Source organism: Aquila chrysaetos, chromosome 21, assembly GCF_900496995.4.
Source record: "Aquila chrysaetos chrysaetos chromosome 21, bAquChr1.4, whole genome shotgun sequence".
In the NCBI taxonomy this organism is placed as follows: Eukaryota; Metazoa; Chordata; class Aves; order Accipitriformes; family Accipitridae; genus Aquila; species Aquila chrysaetos.
This window is the reverse complement of record NC_044024.1, coordinates 993,773-1,002,499: the sequence shown is the minus strand read 5'-3', so window position 1 is coordinate 1,002,499 and position 8,727 is coordinate 993,773. Positions and strand designations below refer to the sequence as shown.

Below are 8,727 nucleotides of genomic sequence, written 5' to 3'. Positions count from 1 at the left end.
GCAAACTCTCTTCGTATATATGATAAATGCCACCCAAGACTTGGCCATTCTCTTCATGCCATTCACCAGACCGTAACACCAGGCTTGAGCTGCAAAATCCTCTCTGGGTGGTGGCAACCTAGAATTAGCCATGATGTATTAGAGTCTCCAAAGAGAGATACTGAAAGATAAGTTGCTCAAGAGGTTTAAAAAATGAACTGTGAGGATTCAGGGTAAAGAACAAGCCAGTGTCTGCCAGAAGGGAGGCAAAACCCGGGCTGGTTTTAAGAAAGCCCTCTTCACTCAGCCTTTTGCTTCAGCAACGTTAGTCTTAATGTCTGCACAGCGCTGAAAGGAAATTTTGATCAATTTGTGTCTCTTTTATGGCTGCACATAGTGCACTTAATTTGTAGGTCTTATGCAAATAGCAGCCACTGTTTATTTGTTTTTAAATCCTTATCAGCAGTGATGTATTGTTTGTTTTTAAACAAAGGCAGGCAAGTGTTTGAGTGATATTTCTCACTAATTGGAACTTATTGTGTGGGACAGAGCAGAAAGGGAGTTTGCCTTTTAGCGGAGACCATATGTAAGAGTGCTCTCGTTTTAATAAAACTGAATGCTGCTCACTGCCAGCTCCTAATCTGAAAAAGCAAAGTAAATATTTCAGCATTTAACAGCCTTTTTCCCATGCTTCAGAGCTTTGAGGGGGAGAATACATTTTCATAATTGTACTTCATAACAATGCATTTGAATATATTTGGGGCAAAAACAGAAAAGTGGGCTCTGGGAGAGGCACAGGGCTGACGTGCCGCGCGGGGGCTGAGGGAGCGTGCCGGGGGGTGAACGGCTCCTGCGCCGGTGCCTCCCTGCACCGCTGCTCTCCCTGCAGCTGCGGGGCTGCAGCTCCTCGCCGTCACTCCTCTCCTTCTTGCAGGCTTGTTCCTGGGACCGCGTGGGCCCGTAGGCAGCTCTGCTGCCTCCAGAGATGAACGGATAGGAGGAGCGCAGAGCAGAATGAAGATGCTCGTCCCTGCGGATGCCACTGCCGTGCACGGCTCTGTGCCGTGCAGGGCGGATCCGTCCCGGCGCCGGTTGCGCAGCCCCGTGATGCCAGGGGTGCGAGGCAGCCCCAGCTCTCCGCAGCTCCAGCACTGCTTCACTGGCACAGTGCTCGGTCCTCGTCCCCAAATCAGCGTCGCCCCGGGAGGCAGGTACGTGGGGACCCACCGGCTGGCTCCTGGGGAGCGGACCACCCGTGGGGTTTTAGTTACAGGCAGACACTCAGCCTGGGAGACAACTCGTGGTCAAAGAGGACACAGTCATCTCTTGCCAGCGCAAGCATCCAGTTCCCAACAGGCGATACGGTCTCACAGCCTGTTTACAGCCCGAGGCAGAGCGCAAATCCAAACCCTCACCCAGCTCCCTGTTTTGGGAATGCCACAGTAAAAAAAACCTAAACTAATAGGAAAGGAGGGTGGGTCAATGCATGCCTGCACCTTAGAGTGATTTGAAGAATTACTCCTTGCCAGGATGCGATGTGACGTTTTGCAAGAGGGAGGATTGCGTGTCCCCTCCTCAGGGAAAGCTTTGAGATGCTGCATGAGAAACGAATGTGCAGAAGGTGTTGCTGATGAACAGTGGGGAGGAAGGTGGAGGGGGAGTTAGCACCCGGGTGTCTGCGGGTGACCTCAGACACTGGTCTCCATCACAAATGGAGAGATTATCAAGTCAGAGTCCACCACAGCAAGATGATAATGTTTCCAGGGCATGGACTGCAAAGTCCTCGATGTGAGGACAAGTCACAGGAATGAAAAGCCCTGCAGCATGCAAGGGCAATCTGCTGTCTCTGTGTCTGGAATGGGAGGGACCTTGACAGGGCTTGAGCTGGGTAAGGTGACCTGCTTGCCTTCAGGACATTCCTGCAGCAGAAACATTACCTGAAGTCAGAAATGTTCAACCCCTCCCCTCCGCTCGGTGTCACATTTTTAGGGGCTTGCTCAGAAGCCTGATTGCTCCTGCTGTCCTAGGGAACAGCAAGAGCCCCGAGGTCATCTCTATCGGGAGTCTTGTGGTTGAGGTAGATCCCCTTTCCTGCAGGTATCATCTCGGCTGGTTCTCCCTGGGCTGCTGGGACTGTGACTATCTCTAGACCTCAAACCATTTTTTTACTGCAGAAAACTTGATTCTAAAGTTATTTTTTCCAGTCAACATAGCTGGGCCCAGTTCTATTAACTTGTAGGCCTTTTGTGAAGCTCATTAGATGTCCGGGGTCTTTCCCTTAAACTTTGAGGCCAAGGGAATAGTCTCGTTAAATAAGATGGCATAATTTCAGCAGAGAAGTTTTGCAGTTCATGCCAATTAACAAATTCAATGATGCTTTTAGCTTTTCTTTTTTGGTAGCCCAGAGACAGTGGGACAGGCATACACTGTGGAGGCTTGTATGCATTTAGAAAGGGCTGGTTAATAACTAGAATAGCTGCTTCGATATTGGAAAGATTTTGAAGACCCAGGAAAGCTCTGAATGCAGAGGAGTATGGGTATGATGGAGGACACCCTGCAGAGAAAAAGGGAGTGCTGGCCTGCAGGATATCCTGGGATGGGGAAGACTGGCTGTCTGATGGCCTCTGTTGGAAATTATCATAAAATCTTTAAAGCAAATAAAGTTCCCTTAAACTGAAAAGGTATTATTTGAATGCTCTCTGAAAGAAGAGGTTTGAACAGCATGATCTATTCTGTCTCCGAAATGTCAGGAAACATTTATACAGCTGCTCAGTTGGCATTAAAATCTAGGTCTTCTGCAGGAACATGGCAAACAGCTCCAGGTCACTGGGATAAGTCCAAGACCTCAGGCAAGAGCTGGCTGGGGATCGCTGGCATTCGGCAGCTGCAGCAGGAGTGTCAGCCCAGCTCCTCCAGAGCGGATGACCCCATGGCCACAGGCAATGCCGTGCAGCCATCGCTCCTGATACTAGCAGAAGAGCCCAGGCTGGAAACCAGTTTCCCTGCAGTATGCTAAGGACTGCTTCCTGAAATACCATGTCCAGCACAGTAAGTACTGAAAAGGATGGAGAAAAGAAACAAAAGGAGAGGGAGGTGCCGATATGGGCAGAGATATCCCCCTTTCCCTTGGCTGTGAGAGTGGGAGAGGAGCTCCCTGATGAGCACACAGCCTCTCCTGATGGTGGGAGTCGGGAAAACACCAACCAGTCATTTTCAGAGGGCTGGTTACATTGGCAGAAGAGTTGATGCTCTTTGTCTGCTGATTATCTCCTCTCTCCACTTGTCCTCTTCCTTGCAGGCTGTCTCGCCTTCCTTCTCCCTCACTGCCCCCTCCTCTCCCTCCTTCATGTCCCGAGAGGCTGAACCACGCTGCAGACAGGCGCAGACTCCTCGCTACCTCCTCTGCCTTGTGCTGTGCTCCGCCACCCAAGCAGCTCTGCTCCGATGCCCAGAGGCAGCGGCAGGCACCGCTGCCATCTCGGTAACCACCAAGAGGAGATGGGAAGGTAATGGGACATGAGATGGGAGAGTGATGGGACACGCTTATGTCTTCCGACCCCTCGGGATCTGCCCTGGGCGCTCACTAACAGCCTGCTGTCCGATGTAAGCACCAGAGTCTTCCTTCAGACTGAGTGCTAAAAGTCTGTGGCTTTGGGTGAATATACTGTCTTTGATCCTTTCTCAAGGCTGCGGTTCCCTGTTTACACAGACAACCACAGCTCTTTGTATCCGTGCTCATTAACTCTTCTGAAGCATTTTCTGATCACCAAGATAAGACTCCCAGTGTCTGAGCAGGGGCCGAGCCCACAACTCCGTGTTTCCGATCCTGCCCCGACAGATCCCTCTGAGCATCTCACCAGTGATTTGGGTATGTTGATGGTGGCAGCTGTCCCAGACAAACCCACGGGGGGATGGATCTCTCCTCCCCGGGCAAGCATGCCTTTTGTTCCCCAGAAGGCAAACGTAGGAGGAGACCCACCTCATGCAGGCTGCGCAACGGTGAGCCACAGGCGAGAGCCCCATGGGCAGCGCTCCATGGAGGACATGCCTCAGTTACTCTGCTTCTCCTTCACGTGCATTAGGGGGTTTTGGGCGTTTTGGTGTTGCTTTTTTTTTTTTTTTTTGCTTGCTTTTATCCTCCTAGCCTTTCTGGCAGGCTTTTGAACATACATAATGACTTGGAAGGTGCAGCAAAGGTTCTGGCATCCGTAGAGTACGGCGGGAGCAGAGCCAAGACGCGGGGCCGCACAGTGGTTTCATCCCATTTGCAAACTATAAGGCTGCCTTTGAGCAGAGGGGGGCAGTGCGAAAGAACATGTGCTAAACATCATGTTGGGAAGCTTAGCGCATTAAGGGGAACAGCGTGCTGGCTACGGACAAATGGAAATGGTTTGCGATTTGTTATAGGAAAAGGGGAGGCAAGGAGCAGTCTCTTTTGATTTAGGGTTTAGTGAACAGCTCTGGCAGGGCAGGTAGGATGGTCTTTTCTAGGTGTTTTAGCCAAGCAAGTGTCAGAATGGCATAAATCAGTTTTACCCATGTCTGTCAGCCCTTTGAGAGGAACTCCTTGGTATCTGAGAGCTCACGCACAAAGAGGAGTATAGACACAAGGTAAGGAGATGGAAAGAGAGTCCTCTGGAAAATAAAAACCCAGACAGCAACCTGCAGCATGTGCTTCAAGCCTGGGCTCTAAAAAACTTCCCTCAGCCACCTGGGATGGCACACAGATGAGCTGCTCCTGCTCAGCACTGCTATGTCCTTAATGATCTCACATGCAAGTGGTAGGTGTCTCCAACAGCTCCAGAGCAAATGAAAGACCAACTTGTTAGGCATTAATTTACCCATAGTGTTTGCATAGTTCCCTTCCTGCCACAACAGAGGCCATGACATTTGATGTCGTGTGGTGGACCTTGGTTGACCAGGCTGCTCTCAAAACCAAAATACCTGCAAGACTGAAAGACTTAATCCGTCATCGTGCTACTTGGGATGGTGGTACGGACGGAAGAGTGAACTTCAGAGCTGGAGTTGTGGGTGCTGACTGATGGGGTCGGTTGGGTCAGGTTCCCTGGGATTTGGGAGGAAGGTTCAAAGCTGCGGTTAAAAACTGAAATCTCCCCTTCAAAGGAATTCCTATCTGTCCCTTACTTTCTCCACCCCAAGCCTGCAGGAGACCGTTCAGTCAATGCTGGGACAGTGGGCAAGAGTCTGATGACAGCTGCAGCCAGACGAGAAACCCCAAGGTCCTGCAGAAACAGAAGTGCCTTTCCAGACCTTTTTAAACTCTGAGCATCCACAAAAATGAAATGCCCAGGTGTCAGTTTTGGGAAAGAAAAAGGATCAAAGCAGCAGAAGGAAAGCTGAGAGTCTTTCAGCAAATGGAGAAGGGATGCTTGCACTACCAGGTGGAGGGCAAGCATAAGCACAGAAAGCTGCCTCGCACAGCTCTTGCTGCGAACCGCAGCTCCTGTGCAGCCTTGCCTCGGAACATCTTCTGAGCCGGGCAGAAGGACCGGCGCTGGGACTCTGGGCTGTGGTGCGCTGGACAAACCCCTGCTGTTTCCCACCTGAGTGACAAAGAAGCTGGTATGAAAGCACCAAGCATGCATGGGCTCAAAGCCCCTTCCAGCTGCCCCAGAGCCCAACTGCACATTGGAGGATCTGGATCTAGGGCTGGACTTGGCTCCCCTTTTCCTGGCCCCGTAGATCTCCCCAGTGGTGCTCCACATCACGGTGCACAGAGGAGGGGTCTTTGATGGCATCTCAGTGGCTGAGATGTTTCTCTGCTGCCACATGCTAAAGCAGTAGCAGGCCCCACACTGATGCTGCATCACTGGGGGCTGGAGAGATGCTTTTCCTGGTGCTTGTACTCCACCCCAGCACATGAAGGAGGGGAGGTAACAACTACCTGTGAAACAAAGACTGTTGCTCCCACTATTTTTGTGGTACCCAGCACAATGGCTCGCCAACCTGCTTTGCAGCGCTACACATATAAATGTTTAATAACGAATAACACAACACTGGCTGGGTGGTGACATACATCAAACCGCAAGGCATGCACCAGACTGTTCCTGAGCAGGGAAAAGCTTCTTCCCTCTGCATCACTTACAGCTTTAATGGATATAGCAAATAAGTCACACCTGACAAGTATAAAAATGGCATTTTCCCTCTGTGATCTCACTGGGAGGCCAGAGACAGCAGTTCTGACATCACAGCTAATGAAATCAATTTTCCTTTGCAAGGAGGACCTGGTGCTGCCCCACGTGCTGGGCTGTGTAATGGGAGTCCCAGTCAAACATAGGCAGTGGGACATGGCTGAAGGTGCAGGCCAGCCTTGCTTTACCTCCTTTCCACCAGCAGCTCAAACACTCTGCTCCACCACTCCCCCCCTTCTTTTTTCCATTTGTTTGTTCATTCCTTCTTTATTCTCTGCAATTGTCCTTAATGGAAACAGCATCTCAGCAGAAGTCACCCTGCAGGAAAGCTATAGCACAGAGGGATTTTTGTAGATGGCTTTAATAAAAACATTGAAGGTCTGTTGTTGTTATAGTGCTGTGTGATCCATTAAGTCTATTAAATACAACAGAGGAAAACTGTGAAAAAAGCCAGAGGAGGCCACGATGTCACAAAAAACAAATGAGCTGGGGCTGCTTTCCTGGTCTTCTCCAGTTTGATGGTACCACCGCTCTGCCCTGTGCTTCGCTGGCCATGCCAGTGGAGCATGGACCTGCATTTTCTTGCCCTTCATTTGCCACATGTGCAGGTGTGTGTGTATTTGGGTTCCCATAAATGTGTAGTTTCTAGATATTAAATCCAGAGGATATTAAAGCTGAGGGCCCCAGGAGATCTGCTCTTCCCTGCTGTATACAGATTCCTCTACAGCACATGTGTGCTGGGTAATTGTTAGCTTGTGTGCGTGCACAGGTGTCTCTGGGTATACGTATGCTCATGGTTTTGGGTGGCCCACATCAGAAACAGGGACCGGCTGTGCTCTCTCCTCCCCATAAAACACTCATCAGCTGCAGACAGAGATGGACCTGACGATACGTGTTCCTCCTCTGCCTGCCAAAGCTCAGGTCTGACTGCAGGCTTCAACCTGGAGCCTAAATTAGGCTGAAATCTAGCCTTAAGCTCAAGGACAGACTTTCCATCCTGCTCAGTGCAAAGTGGCCATAAAGAGTTGGAAGGACAATGGGCACAGAGGGAAGTTTCCATTGCTGGGGAGTTGGCTGCACAGTGTGAAATGCCTTCTGCAGCAAGGAGAGGCGCAAAGTGCAGCCAGGAAAGGGATGGCTGAAAGCAGACGGTGGAGTCACGGTGTGGGATCTCCAGGGTGCGGCACAGAGAGCTCCTGCTCTCCCCCACCACCCCAGGCACATCGCCGCTGCAAAACACTCCTCAAATGCGAAGGCTGGACCTCCCTGAGTTCTGGAGGTTTGATGTGTCCTCCGGCAAAGCCATGGGCATCACCACCAAACCTCGCTTGACAATTGCAGTGATGAACGACTGTCTGGAAAGTGCTTGGAGATCCTCTGGTGGAAGAGTATATGGATTACATTTGTATTTAGCTCTTTATCTTTGCATGTTTTTGTGCATCCTGGCTAGATCTTGCTCTGATCTAAGCCTTTATTCATAGAGAAGGGGTTTAGCGAAGGCCAAAGATGGGAAGCAGGGAAGCAGGGAAACTGGAGGTGCGTATTGTGCTGTTCACCCACACAGCAGGTAGGAGAAGGTGCTTGCAGGTACATGAAGGACTGAAATATCCCCAATTGCTTTAGCACGTAGCCATCGTGTGTGCAGCCAGCCCACAGCCTGGGAAAATGATCTGGAGGCAGATTGCTCCACGAGCCCAAGGCAAACAGGGGGGCTGGCTGGATCCAGCCCCCCGTGGAAAACAAGCCCGGGCCCCCGGCAGCTTCGGGGAGCGCCAGCAGCGGGCAGGCATTCCAGCAATTCCCTGCGCAAACAACACGGGATAATCCATCTATTCTGTTTATTTGCACAAGATAATTTTTTTGTTGACATTCGAGAACCTTTTTCCTCTATTCCCCCTTCCCTGATGTTGCTATAAAATGTTAACCCCCTGGTCTCACAGCACCACACCAGAGCCCTCCGAGTGTCAAGCCAGGAAAGCCGATGGGACCCGGACAGGCAGCATCCAGGAGCCGCTGCAGATGCGGCCACGCTGCCTTTTGAGTCTGGGTATGGTGAGCAGGGAGACCTGCCGCTGCCGCGTCCCCAGCCGGGCACAGGTCTTGGCCACCCTCGCCCACCTGCGGCATCCCGTCCTCTCCGCAGGGATGCCCTGGCCCCATTGCTGCTCTCCTCCGGGCCACTGCCCGGCTTGCACGGTGCTCGCCCACTCCCTTCTCCCCTGCAGCTGCCTGCCCTCCCTGCAAAAGACCTTTTGTTGATAATATGGCTGTTAGACAAAAATACGGGGCCTGACCAAAGTGCATCTAGAGCAGCGTGATGTTCCCAGGCACAGCCAGATGTGGTTTCTCAAGGAAGAGCACAAGGAATAAGTCATGTATAGAGTGACTTTATCCCTTGTGTATCCTCCCACGTTCTGCCAGGCCATGGTTTATACTTCTGGAGTTGCCTAATAACCTCTCTTGGACCTGCCTTCAAAGGAGGCATCTAATCCCTTCTGGAAACCTTTTAATACCTTTGGCTACTACACTACTTCGTGGCAATGAATTACTATGTGACTGGCCAGTCCTTTCTCATTGTCAGGCTTTCTGGCCATTT

At 51.2% G+C, this 8,727-nt stretch overlaps 1 long non-coding RNA gene across 1 annotated transcript; it reads left to right on the top strand.

The window, feature by feature from the left end:
- The first annotated feature begins 989 nt into the window (after nt 1–989).
- On the top strand, nt 990–6,512 carry LOC115333934. The gene is made up of 3 exons (XR_003920959.1): nt 990–1,190; nt 2,781–3,027; nt 3,278–6,512. It is a non-coding gene; the product is annotated as an uncharacterized LOC115333934 (long non-coding RNA).
- Nucleotides 6,513–8,727: the final 2,215 nt, after the last annotated feature.